Source organism: Pteropus medius, unplaced genomic scaffold (genome assembly GCF_902729225.1).
Source record: "Pteropus medius unplaced genomic scaffold, Ma_sr-lr_union100, whole genome shotgun sequence".
In the NCBI taxonomy this organism is placed as follows: Eukaryota; Metazoa; Chordata; class Mammalia; order Chiroptera; family Pteropodidae; genus Pteropus; species Pteropus medius.
The window spans coordinates 33,530,708-33,544,484 of NW_024349800.1; the positions used below are offsets into that span (position 1 = coordinate 33,530,708).

At 34.2% G+C, this 13,777-nt stretch overlaps 1 pseudogene; it reads left to right on the plus strand.

Moving 5' to 3' along the window:
• Positions 1-13,436: 13,436 nt before the first annotated feature.
• On the plus strand, positions 13,437-13,555 carry LOC120622165 (uncharacterized; annotated as a pseudogene).
• The last annotated feature ends 222 nt before the right edge of the window (positions 13,556-13,777 follow it).

Here is a 13,777-nt window from a genome sequence, read left to right on the forward strand (position 1 = left end):
AAAACCAAATAATTAACAAAACGATAATAAGTACATGCCTATCAATAATTTATTTAAATGTAAATGTACTAAAATCTCCAATCAAAACCATAAGGAGGTGGAATAGATGAAAAAAAAAAACATGGCCCATCTATACGCTGCTTTAAAAAGACTCACTTTTGATAGAAAGACACACACAGATTGAAAACGAAGAGATGTAAAAAGATACTCCATGCAAATAGAAATGAAAAGAATACACATATCGGACAAAAAAGACTTTAAAACAAAGAATGCAAAAAGAAACAAAGAACAGACATTACTTAATGATAAAGGGGTCATTCCAAAAGAGGATATAACTTTTAAATATCTATACACTCAACATAGGAGCCCTTTAATATATAAAGCAAATATTAATGGACATAAAGGCCGAAATTAATAATATAATACTACCTTGAGACAAATAAAAATAAAAACACAACTTTATGCAATTTTGAGATGCACCAAAAGCAGTTATTAGAGAGAAGTTTTTAGCTATATAGGCCTACCTCAAGAAACAGGAAAAAGCTAAAGTAAACAATCTAACTCTCCACCTAAAGGAACTAAAAAAGGATCAAACAAGACCCAAAGTAAGTCGAGGGAAAGAGATAATAAAGTTTAGAGCAGAAATAAACAAAAATAAAAGCAGCAATAGCAAAGATCAATGAAACTAAGAGCTATTTCTTTGAAAGGATAAATAAAATTTGCAAGCCTCTAGCAAGACTCATCAAGCAAAAAAAAAGAGAACACAAATAAAATCAGAAATGAAAGAGGGGAGATTGCAAACAACACCACAAATGCAAAGGATTATTAAAGAATACTATGAATAATTATATGCCAACAAATTGGACAATCCAGAAGAAATGTATACAGTTCTATAAGTATACAACTTTACAAGACTAAACCAGCATGAAACAGAGAATCTGAACAGACCAATTACTAGCAATAAAATTGAACCAGTTATGTAAACAGTCCCATCTAACAAAAGCCTATGCCCAGATGGCTTCGCTAGTGAATTCCACGAAACCTTTAAAGAATTAGTGCTTTCTCAAACTATTCCAGAAAATTGAAGAAGAAAGAATGCTTCTAAACTCATTCTATGATGCCAGCATTACCCTCATATCAAAACCAGACAAGCACACTACAAAGAAAGAGAATTATAGACCAATATCTCCAATGAATTTAGATGCCAAAATTCTCTATGAAATATTAACAAACTGAATTCGACGGTACATTAAAAGAATTATATACCACATTCAAGTGGAATTTATACCAAGGATGCAAGGCTAGCTCAACATCTGCAAAACAATTAATGTGATTCATCACATCAAAAAAATAAGGATCAAAATTATATTATCTCAATAGATGCAGAAAAAGCTTTGACGAAATTTAACATCCATTTATGATAAAAACTCTCAACAAAGCAGGTATACAAGGAACTTACCTGAAGTTGATAAAGGCTATATATGACAAGCCCATAGCTAACATCATACTCAATGGTGAAAAACTGAAAGTGTTTCCTTTAAGATTAGGAACAAGACAAGAATGCTCATTCTCACTACTGTTATTCAACATAGTATTGGAAGTCCTAGCCACAGCAGACAAGAAATAAAAGGCATCCAAATTAGAAAAGAAGTAAAACTGTCACTATTTTCAGATGACATGATGCTATATATAGAAAGCCCTAAAGAATCCATATTAAAATAATAGAATAAAAGAATTCAGTAAAGTATCAGGATAGAAAATTAATATATAGATATCCAACACATTCCTATATACTAATAACAAATAATCAGGAGAAATTACGTCAATAATCCCATTTACAATTGCATAAAAAAAAATATACCTAAAAATAAATTTAACCAAGAAGGTAAAAGACCCACACTCTGAAAACTATGTACTTTTGAGTATTTATTCAAAGAAAACCAAAACAATAATTTGTAGAGATCTATGCACCCCTATGTTCATGGCAGCACTATTTACAATAGCCAAGATATGGAAGCAACCTATATGCCCATCAGCAGACGACTGGATAAAGAAGTTATGGTTTATATATACAATGGAATATTACTCAGCCATTAAAAGTATGGAATCTTACCATTTGCAACAACATGGATGGACCTAGAGGTAATTATGCTGAGTGAAATAAGTCAGACAGAAAGATAAAAACCATATGATTTCACTTAGATGTGGAATCTAAGGAACAAAAAGAACAAACTAATTAAAAACAGACTCACAAATATAGAGGACAATCTGGTGACAGCCAGAGGGAAGGGAGGTTAGGGGTCTGGGAGAATGGGGTGAAGGGTTAAGGAAGTACAGATTAATAGTTGATAGATGGTCATGGGGTTGGGGAGCATGGCATAAGGAATGCAGTTAGCATTAATGTAACAAAGAGGTGGAGATCTAGAGGAGAGAGAGCAATTAGGGGGATCGTTCTATAAACTATATAGCTGTCTAACCAATATACTGCATACTTGAAACTAATAATAAAATTAAATTTTAAAAAAAAGAAAGAAAGAATAAATTGAAGAGAACCCAAATAAATGGAAAGATATACCAAACTCATGGGTTGGAAAAATTAATGTCACTAAAATGACCATACTATCCAAAGCAATCTACAGAATCAATGCAATCTCTATCAAAATACCAATTTTTCTCGGATCTAGAACAAATAATCCTAAAATTTACATGGTACCACAAAAGACCCCGAATAGCTGAAGCAATATTGAGAAAAAACGGAGTTGGAAGCATAACACTCCCTGATTTCAAACAAAACTATAAAACTATAATAATCAAAACAGTATGATACTGGCACAGAAATATATCAATGGAACAGAATAGAAAGCCCAGAAATAGATCCTTGTCTATATGATCAATTAATCTACAACAAAAGAAGAATGTACAATAGAGGAATGACACAGGTGGTGTTGGGAAAACTGAACAGATACATGCAAAAAATGAACCTGGACCACCTTCTTAGACCATATACAAAAATAAACTCGAAATGGATTAAAGACTTAAATGTAAGGCTTGAAACCATAAAAATCATAGAAGAAAACATAGGTGGTAAATTATTTGACATCAGTTTGAGTAATATAATTTTGGATATGCTCCCTCGAGCAAGAGAAACAAACAACAAAAAATACAAATAGCACTTCATCAAACTAAAATCTTTGCACAAAGAAGGAAACCATCAACAAAACAAAAAGACAACATATAAAATGGAGGAGGATATTTGCAAACGATATATCTGATAAGGAGTTAATATCCAAAATATATAAGGGACTCATATAACTCAATAATGAAAAGTAAATCTGAACAAAAATAAACAATCTGATCAAAAAATGAGCAGAGGACATGAAAAGACATTTCTCTAAAGAGGACATACAGATGGCCAGCAGACATATGAAAAGGCACATCACTAATCATCAGGCAAATGTAAATCAAAACCACAATGAAATACCATCCCACACCAGCCAGAATGGCTACTATCAAAAGTCAACAAATAACGTGTGTTGGCAAGACTGGAAAAAAGGGAACACTTGTGCACTGTTAGTGGGAATGCTAATTGGTACAGTCACTATGGAAAACAGTTTGGATATTCCTCAAAAAAAAATAAAAATAGAACTACCATAAGACCCAGCAAGTCCACTTCTGGGTATGTGGGTATGTATGTATGTATGTATGTATGTATGTATGTATTTAGGTGAGGCCACCCTTGGGTGACCTCACAGATTGCAAGGATCTTGTCATCTTACAATCCCTTATTTTTTATTTTTTATGCCTACAGCACCTGATCTTCCTAGGTGGGCTCCCATCCAAGTATTAACCAGGCCAGACCCTGCTTAGCTTTCCACTTCTGGATATTTAACTGAAGAAAATGAAAACACTAATTTGAAAAGATGTATACACCTCTGTGTTCATTGCAGCATTATTTACAATAGGCAAAACATGGAAGCAACAAAGGTTTTTATTGATAGATGAATAGATAAAGAAGATGTGGAGGTGGAGATATATGTAAACATTATATATATATATATATATATATATATGTGTGTATATATATGTATATGTATGTATGTTATGGAATATTACTTAATCATAAAAAGGAATAAAATTTTGCTATATATAACAACATAGATGGATCTAGAAGGTATTATACTAAGTGAAATGTCAGACAATAAGACAAATACCATATGGTTTAATTTATATATGGAACCTTACAAAAAAATGAACAAACAAAGCAAAAACAGACTCGTAGAAACAGAGACCAAAGGGATAGTTATCAGAGGGGTGGGGTGGGGGAATGAGTGAAAATGATGGAGGGGAATATACTTAATAATACTGTAAAAAGTTTGCATGGTGACAGTCAATTACTAGAATTAGTTAAGTGATCACATTGTAAGTTATAATTGTTGAATCAGTATATTGTACACCTAAAATTAATATAACTAAAAAATACCGTATACTGACTAAACATAAATTAAATTTTCATGTTGACTTTTTCCTAAGCAATTCATCTAAAAAAATGTAGGTATGACCCATGTTTAAAGTGTCTGTAGTATATTCCTGTTCCTCTCTCATCTCTTCTTTTAGATGTCCTATTTTCCACTTGGATTACAGATCTCCCTATTAGACTAATCTACATTACTTCCAACCATTACTTCTACTAAGTCAAGTGACAGCGTTTAGTTACTTGTTTGACTCTGGAGAATAAAGAAAATGTATATTTGGGACTCTGAATTTTTTGTCCACTTTGCCAATTTGACTAAAATGACCAAAATTTATTCCATTCAAGACAAAATATGTGAATCACACCCTTACTCTTTAACATGCTATAATCTGTGATCTTCTGACAAGTGTCGAGAGAAAAGTTGCCTATGAGATTCCCATCACTTTGGGGGAAGAAAGTGCTTTGTTTCAACAGCATTAGTTCAGTAGTCCCCCATCCCTTATCTGTGGGGGGTTACATTCCAAGGCCTCCAGAGAATGCCTGAAAACTCTGGTAGTACCGAACCCTATATATACCATGTTTCTTTTATATGTATACATATCTATGATAAAGTTTAATTTATAAAGTACAAGATGAACAATAATAACAGAGGCGGCTAATGACTAGTTAGAAGTGGCTACATATGCTGTGTGTGTGGTGTGTGTGTGTGCGAGAGAGAGAGAGAGAGAGAGAGAGAGAGTGTAGTGTAGTGCAGTGTAGTGTAGTGTAGTGTAGCAGTAGTGTAGTGGTGTGGAAGTGTAGTGTAGTGTAGTGTAGTGTAGTGTAGTGTAGTGTAGTGTAGATATCCTGAACACAGGGGTCATTCACATCCTGGCCAGGACAGAACAGGATGGTTGGAAACTTCATCACACTACTCAGAACCACACTCAATTTAAGATATATGAATTCTTTACTTCTGGAATTTTCCATTTAACATTTCTGGGCTGTAGCTGACTATGGGTAAGTAACAAACCACTGAAAGTGAATAAGGGGTACTACTCTACTTTGTACTTTGAAAGAGATTACAAATACATTTCTCCATTTGATCCTCATAAAAACCATTTGTGTTAGTCTGGACACTTTAAAGACAATGACATGGTCTCAAAGAGATTTTTCTAACAAAGCTGATTAGTTACTAGCAAAATTAGATCTCCTGATGCTTAGCCTGTGCTCTTTCCACCACAATGGAAGGCTTAGCTGAAAGAGTGAACGGAAAATTTCTGAGGCTTGCAATTTTAAAAAGTATATTGGTTTCTTATTATTTCAGATTTCTAAAAAACTGTTCACATTAGATAAGTTAGAAAACCTTGAAAGCATAAGATGAAACTCGCCAATAATATCATTGCCTAAAAGAAAACTTTTTCATAAATATGTTAATACATATAGTTGACATCATACTAAGATAATAGCTCAATTTCTTATTTAAAGTACTAATTTCTAATTACATCAGGAATATGTTTTCATGCTTTGAATATTTGAGAAATTTTAAAAGATGCTACAAAATATTTTATCCAAAAATAACATTATAACTTTTACCATTTTACTATTATCAGACAAACATGCTCATCTTAATTTTTCATGTCTTTAATAACATAAACATAACCTTGGAATTATACCTATGTTTAAAAATTACAGTTGCTGGTCATAGGATACAAAAGTTTTTAAAATCATTGCTGCAAACTGCCAAATTTTTTTCTAAAGCTTTGTATCAATTTACATTCTGGCAGCAGTGTAGGTGAATACCCAGCATTAAATTTTATAGTATAATTTAATATTTGCCAATTTGATTAACTTGTCAACTAGTTTTGAATTACATTCTTTTGGTTATTACCGTTTTTGTTTTCAGCTTTAGGAGGGCATTTCTTGTTCTTGTTCCTGCATCACATTTTAAGAATACTTTTCTTCCTTAACCCTCCTATTTTTACAGTATCTCAAATCACTCTTTGCACTCTTTCTCCCCTATTGTGTTCTCAGTTCAGTGGAGTTTTCAGTCTTTTCATTTGCACCCATTTTCAGCAGTCGGAGAAAACTTCCAAGAGAAGTTCCTGCATCACCATTAGCCATTTGATTCTCAAATGTTCTCTTCTTCTTGGTGGGTAGTATTTTTCCGGTTTTCTCCATGAAGAATTGATGGTGTTAACTTCTCAGATTTTAGAGAGAATAATAAATCACTGTGGCAGAGTCTTCTAAGTTCAAAGGCTGACTTACTTCAATTCCACCTCTTCTTCATAATTGCAGTAAATCTCACATTTACTGGTGAAGTCACCAAGACCAAATAGACTCAATTGCCAAAACACTATTTTTGCTGTATTTTACTTGTCTTAGAGCATTTTAAAAACAATGCCATATTTTGTGTAGTCTTCTGGAACTTGTTTCTTAATATTCTTAATATACTTCTAAGTTCTTCAATGTAGATGTGTATATATGTCATTCACTCATTTTCACTGCTGTAGAGTACTCCACAGTATAAAAACATGTTCTTTGTCAGTTATTCTGAACATGATCATTTGTTGTTTCCAATTCTTTGTTATTAACTCTAATGCTATGAACATTAATGTACATGTTTCCTGGTGGATATTTATAAAAATTTCCCCAGGGCAAATAAATAGAATTATTGGATTACAGCATGTCATTCTTGAGAAGAGGCATAAAACTAGTTTAAAATAATTCTGTTCTTATTTATAGAATGAGGTACAGCTATCTTGGTTGCTATATTTAGGGTAAGATGACAAAAGATCATTTTCAAAACTTGGTTTAAAAAAAAAAAAACACTACAATAACAAAGCCATATCCAGGTTTACACCATTTTTCATTTCTCTAAGTTTCTGTTCCAAAATTGTATTTAATGTCTTCAAAGTCTAGTTGTAATGCATATATTCTGAACCGTAACATTAAAACATACTCCAAGACTTCCAGTTAAGATGGTGGAGTAGGTAAACTCTACGCCCATCTTCTCCCAAGATCACATCAAAACTACAACCAAATTATAGAAAAACCATCACTGAGAACCAGGCAGTTAACTCTTTGACACCACTCTTAACAATATTATTTTTGGATATGTCTCCATGGGCAAGGGAAACAAAAAATAAACAAATGGGACTGCATCGAACTAAAAGTTTTTGCACAACAAGGAAACCATCAACAAAATGAAAAGACAACCTACTGAATGGGAGAAGATATTTGCTAATGATACATCAGATAAGGGGTTAATATCCAAAATATACAACTTCACATCAAAATGTATTAAACAATCTGATTTAAAAATGGGTAAAGACCTAACTAGACATTTCTCCAGAGGACATACAGGTGGCCAACAGACAATGAAAAGATGTTCAACATCACTAATCATCAGGAAAATTTAGATCAAAACCACAATGAGATATCACCTTATACCTGTCAGAATGGCTATCATCAATAAAGCAGCAAACAAGTATTGGTGGGAATTTAGAGGAAAGAGAATCCTCATGCACTGTTGGTGGGATTATAAATAGGTATGGTTACTATGGAAAACAGTATTGAGGTTCTTCAAAAAATTAAAAGTAGAACTACCATATGATCAAGCAATTCCATTTCTGGGTATTTATCTGAAGAAATCCAAAACACTAATGTGAAAAGACATAGGTGTTTCTATGTTCATTGCAGCATTATTTACAATAGCCAAGCTATGGAAGTAACCTAAGTGTCTACCAAAAGCCAAATGGATAAAGAGGTGGTACATATATATGATGGATATTAGTCATAAAATAAAATGAAATTTCACCATTTGCAACAACATGAATGGACCTAGAAGGTATTACACTAAGTGAAATAAGTGAGAGAGAAAAATAAATACTATATGATTTCACTTATATGTGGAATCTAAAAAACAAAATAAATGAAGAACAACAAAGAATAACAGAAACAAACTCAAAGATACAAACAAATTGATGGTCACCAGATGCGAGGGGGTTTGGGAGATGAGCATAAAATTTGAAAGGGATTAAGAAGTACAAATTGCCAATTATAAAAATAGTCATGAGGATATAAAGTACAGCATGGGGAAAATAGTCAATTTTGTAATAACTATATATGGTATCGAATAGGTACTACACTTATCAGGGTGATCCCTTTATAAGGTATATAAATGTCTAACCACTATGTTGTATACTGAAACTAATACAATAGTGTATGTCAACCATAATTGAAAAATAAAATTAAAATTAAAAAATACTCCAAGATGCTATCTTAGCATAGTGTAATAAATAGCCTAGGAGAAACACACACTGCAGTAACCAATCCGGGAAGAACAGTGTGTTCGTCAATGATTATATATATTGAATATTCATGGTATTGGAACTTGGACACAGGAAGCAATAAGATGAACAAAACTGGGAAAGGTAAAGTCTGGAAATCCCGGCATATCCATAAGCTGAGGCAAATACCAGGTGTCAGAACATGGAATTGATGAAAGGAGTGGATGATTTTAGAGAGAGATCTCAGGAATAAGTGACCAAATGACAGTGTGAGGATAGATGAGTTCCCAAATAGCACAAGCAGAACTGTGACAGCAACCTGCTACTCAGGGAAGGCAAACCAATCAAAGGAAGCCTATTTGGAAGGCAATATAGACACCACCAGGTGTGCTGAGTGCGTGCAGGAGAGAGGGAGAAGGAGGGGGAGGTGTGTGGGAAGGGAGTGTGGAAGGAGAGAGGAGAGGATGATGGAGTGTATATAAGTTGAGCATATAAGTTATATATATATATATATAAGAGATATATATATATATATATATATTTAAGTTATATATATATTAAGAGAGATATATGTATATAGAGAGTGTGCATATATAGAGAGATGAAGAGTGAGTGAGATGTGAGAGAGAGATATATGAGTGAGATGTGATGGATGAGAGGATGATGACAGAGTGATGTGCGTCCAGGAAACAGGTCCACGAATGTGATGAGATGGAGAAAATTTTATTCATAAAAGTGCCTCTGAAAAATTACTGCATTTGTTTGAAAAGCAAATGACAAGTATTCTTAGGGAAAAAAAGCTCTGACACTAAAGGCATCAATAGTGGCCAAGATTTTTTTTAAAGGAGTGAATCCGATTCTCCCTAAAGAAAAAAAAAGGGGGAGAGAATATAAAAATAAATTGAAATAATCAAGTTGGTAGGAAGGGGAGGGAAAAATATGCAGGACTCGAAATTCCTTTCCACAACTGCTTCTATACATTTTTAGCAAAATCATTATTCTCATAAACTGTAGGTACGAATAGATTTTTTAAATCAAATCCAGTAAAGGTCTGAGTGGATCAAGTCCAGTATAAGGCTGAACGTCAAATATGGGTAGAGGCAGGATGAAAAGATATGGAAGCTGGAAATGACAGTAACCGTGAAAAAGTTAGTACTAGGAATCTTTAAACTACTATGGGAAAACCTCTGGTCTATTGTTTGCTGTGAAACTGGTATGCGAATCACTTAGCTCTACAAGCAGATAGCCCTACAAGCCTGTTGATACCTGATTTACACAGGGAAATTGCAAAGAAAACCCTAACAGTGCCTGGAAAACTCAAGGACAAAAATCAATGAAGGTTTTTTAGCAAGACTGATATTAGATTGCTCTGATGAACAGTCTAAATCTAAAGTTTCTTGTGTATTCCATGCTTGCACACAAAAACTGTTCCAGGGCCAGAAGCTGGTTTGAGCTCATAAGGGTGGAGTGGTTGGGTAAGTTAAGATTAAAATACTTCAGGCAAGGGGTCAAATGCACAACACACATGAGTCACAATGGACATAAGGAATCAGTGTAAAGGCCAAATATCGACTAAAAAGACATTAAAGACAGGTTAATAATAAAGACTGAGGTTAATAATAGTCTATACATTTATAGAGTATGCCCTGTTGTGAAGGTTAGCCTCATGAAGTTTTGCAATAGTTTTTCTTTTCATTTAGTTTGTTACAATAAAGTCTTTACATATGAGCCAGGCGAAGGCATTAAAGAAAACTATGGAGTGCACAAAGAAAAATTAAAGACAAACAACACAAAACAAACTCTGAAGGGAGAGAGATAAAGAACATGGCGGCAGGTAATGGGGAGAAATCAGGTAGGAAGAGAAGAGCTGAGTAGATTGCAACATCCAGCAATCCAGTCAAAGGATTCGTTTCCTCAGGATGTAGTTTTGCCACCCTTCCATATCCTAGCATGCTCTTCTTTAAGTGCTGCAAATGACTTTTAATATGGCTCCGCTGAAAAGCAAGGGGGAACAAAACGGTAGGACTTAAATTTAAAATCATATTCAATTTGATCGGAAGAGTTTTCTAGTCACCAGAGATCTCTCCCCTCTACTTTAAGAAAAAAAAAGAAAAATTAAGGCCATCTTCCTTATTTTTTGTGTAGCTTTGTCATTATCAACCAGCTGTTTTTTTCCCTTCCCTTCCTTTCCTCTGTATCTTGACCATCTTTTTTTTTCAGCCTGAGGTTGGGGTATGCATGTTCCACCCAGACGTTACCATGGGTATTTCTGTAGGTTCTAGCTTTGGACTTTTCTCACAATATACTCTCTCTTGAGAACAGCAGAGTATCAAGGTTAAGAACACATAGTTTAGAGCCAGCCTGCCTGGGTTCAAATTCTGACTCTGCCATGTTCAGAGAAGTATGACCTCTGACAAGTACTGCCTCACTCTGAACCACACTTCATAAAATAGTGATAATAACAGTGCCTGCTTCTCAGATCTGTGTAAACATAAATGATTTAAAGTATGACATATGCTTAGGACAGTGCCTGGCACATGGCACTATTAACTTTTTGGCATTATTATGATGATACTTAGGAAAAAGTTACATCTGCTCCTGCATCCTCGAATTTTTGCCATTATGAGAATAACTTTTGATTCCTTTTCTCCTCAATTCTTCCTCTGTAACCTCAGCCCTGCATTGCTAAATTCCTTTTGGATATCGTCACCTGATTATTTTGCAAGTGCCTAACACACCCAAAACTGAAGTTGTCCTATTTTTTTTTTAGATTATTCCTCATATTCTGTTCTGCGTTTTTAAAATGATAATCACAACCTTTCCATTCATCTAACCTCAAGACATCTTGGCCAAGTTAAATTGCTTATTCTTCAACTTCCACATCTCATTTGTCTCTAAGTTCTAACTGTTGTTTTCAGATCTGCCTTTCATATGTATCTACTTCCTTCCTGGTTCCTTTTTAATGTCTGAGTTCTGACACTCATAACTGCTTATTTGAATTCCCGCCATAACCTGTGAACTGGCCTCCCTAAGTCTATCCTCTTAGCTCTTTAACATATCTTCCACATGAGCAGCAAATCATCATGTTAAAACTCTATCTGCCCTAATCACTCCCTTGCTTAAATTACATTCAACTTATCACTTTTTAAGAGTACATTGAAACTCATTAGGTAGCTTTTCAAGATGCTTTATAATCTTCCCACGAAGTCTGTCTCCACATTTGTTTCTCATGACCATCGAAGCTTTCTCTCTCTGCTCCAGTCACGTACATCGCTCAGAGCTCCCCAAACACACCTAATTTTCTACCACCATGTTTCGCTGACTAGAATATACTTTTCCTTTCTCTCAGTTTACCAAAATTTTGCTCAACATGTAAGATTCCATCTACATTCCTTGTTATCATGGCGCTTTAAGGATGGCCTCCGCTGCTTCATTAGATTTGGCATTTCCTTCCTCTCGCCAACACTAGCACTCACTTAGGATTGCTAAAAACTGCCACACTATATGCCTGAATGCATATTATACACTTTAGACTTGGCTGGATAACTTAGGAATATCATTTACATTACTTAGAATAGCACTATAATGTAGGTATTTTTGTTTCAGTTTACATATAAGGAATTTGAGGATGAGGTTAAACAAGTTGCTCAGATTCCTAAAAATCACCAGAAACATACATACAAATATGTGTCTCATACCAGTGCATATTTAGATCATTGTTTATTTCAGTGTTCTTTGAAGGATCACCTACCAGAACCACCTTGGGGTGTTTACTAAAATGTAAATTTCTAGTCACAGGACCACTGAGAAAGGGATCAGAAATCTGCATCTTTAATAATTTCCCCAGGTGATTCTCATGCACTGGCAATTTTCAAAAAGAGTGCCATAGTTTATAGAACCTTTCATTACCTCAATCACTGTACATATTAAATTAGTGGAGAACTAGTTGCGTGAAGGCAAGAATCATGCCTTATTTTTCTCTGTATCTGTTACAGTTTATACCACAGTGCCTTATACTCAATACATTTTAGTGGAATTATTGCCAATTTCTGTGTTTCATCACCACAAAAATTATTATAAACCTGTTAACAGTCAATAATATATTTTCTTATATGGCAAGTTATGGGAGATATTTTTGAAGCTTTGATTTAACATACACACAAACACATTCATGTATACATATGAATTGTAGAATATTTGGAAGAATGCAAAAAATTGGAATAAAAAAGATCGCCCAAGGACAATGTATTTTGTTATATTTATGTATATCTCCAAATATGCCTTCTATTTCATATCTTTCAGAAAAATTATACATGTTTAAATACATATGTGTGTATATATGTTTATAAAAGTGAAAAAAGCAAAAATTTTTGTCAATTTTTATTTGATGCAAGATCTTGTGTTACTCTTATTTATGTGTAACTGTCTGCATAGTGACCTTTTCTTTGCAAAATTCTTTCCAGGTTCTAGTGGCACTACCAAAGTAATATAAATACTCTAACCCTCTTTCAATAAAAATCGCAGAAGTGACGCAAACTCATTTGACTTCCAGGGGGTATTACCATTTCGTTGAGTTTTTTTAGTGATGGCAGGAAGTTCTGTACATCTATTAGAAGAGTCTCTCTCATATAAACAAAATGTAATATACTGTGCCCAAATAGAAAACAAAACCAAATTTAAAGAAAAACCCTCTGGTCTACGGCCATGCTACCCTGAACAAGCCTGATTCCGTCTGATCTCAGAAGCTAAGCAGGGGCGGGCCTGGTTAGTACTTGGATGGGAGATCACCTAGGAAGACCAGGTGCTGTAGGCATAAAAAATAAATAAAAAATGAGGAATTGTAAGCAGACAAGGTCCTTTAAATCTGTGAGGTCAACCAAGGGTTGTCTCACCTAAAAAGCAACAAAACAACAACAACAACAACAACAACAATCCCTCCTTAAGAGTTTTCAGTAGAAGAAGCAGCTTGCATCTCGGCCCCCTTAAACTCTATGTACTCTTGAGGATCTCTCTTTGTTTCTAGCAGATGTCACCC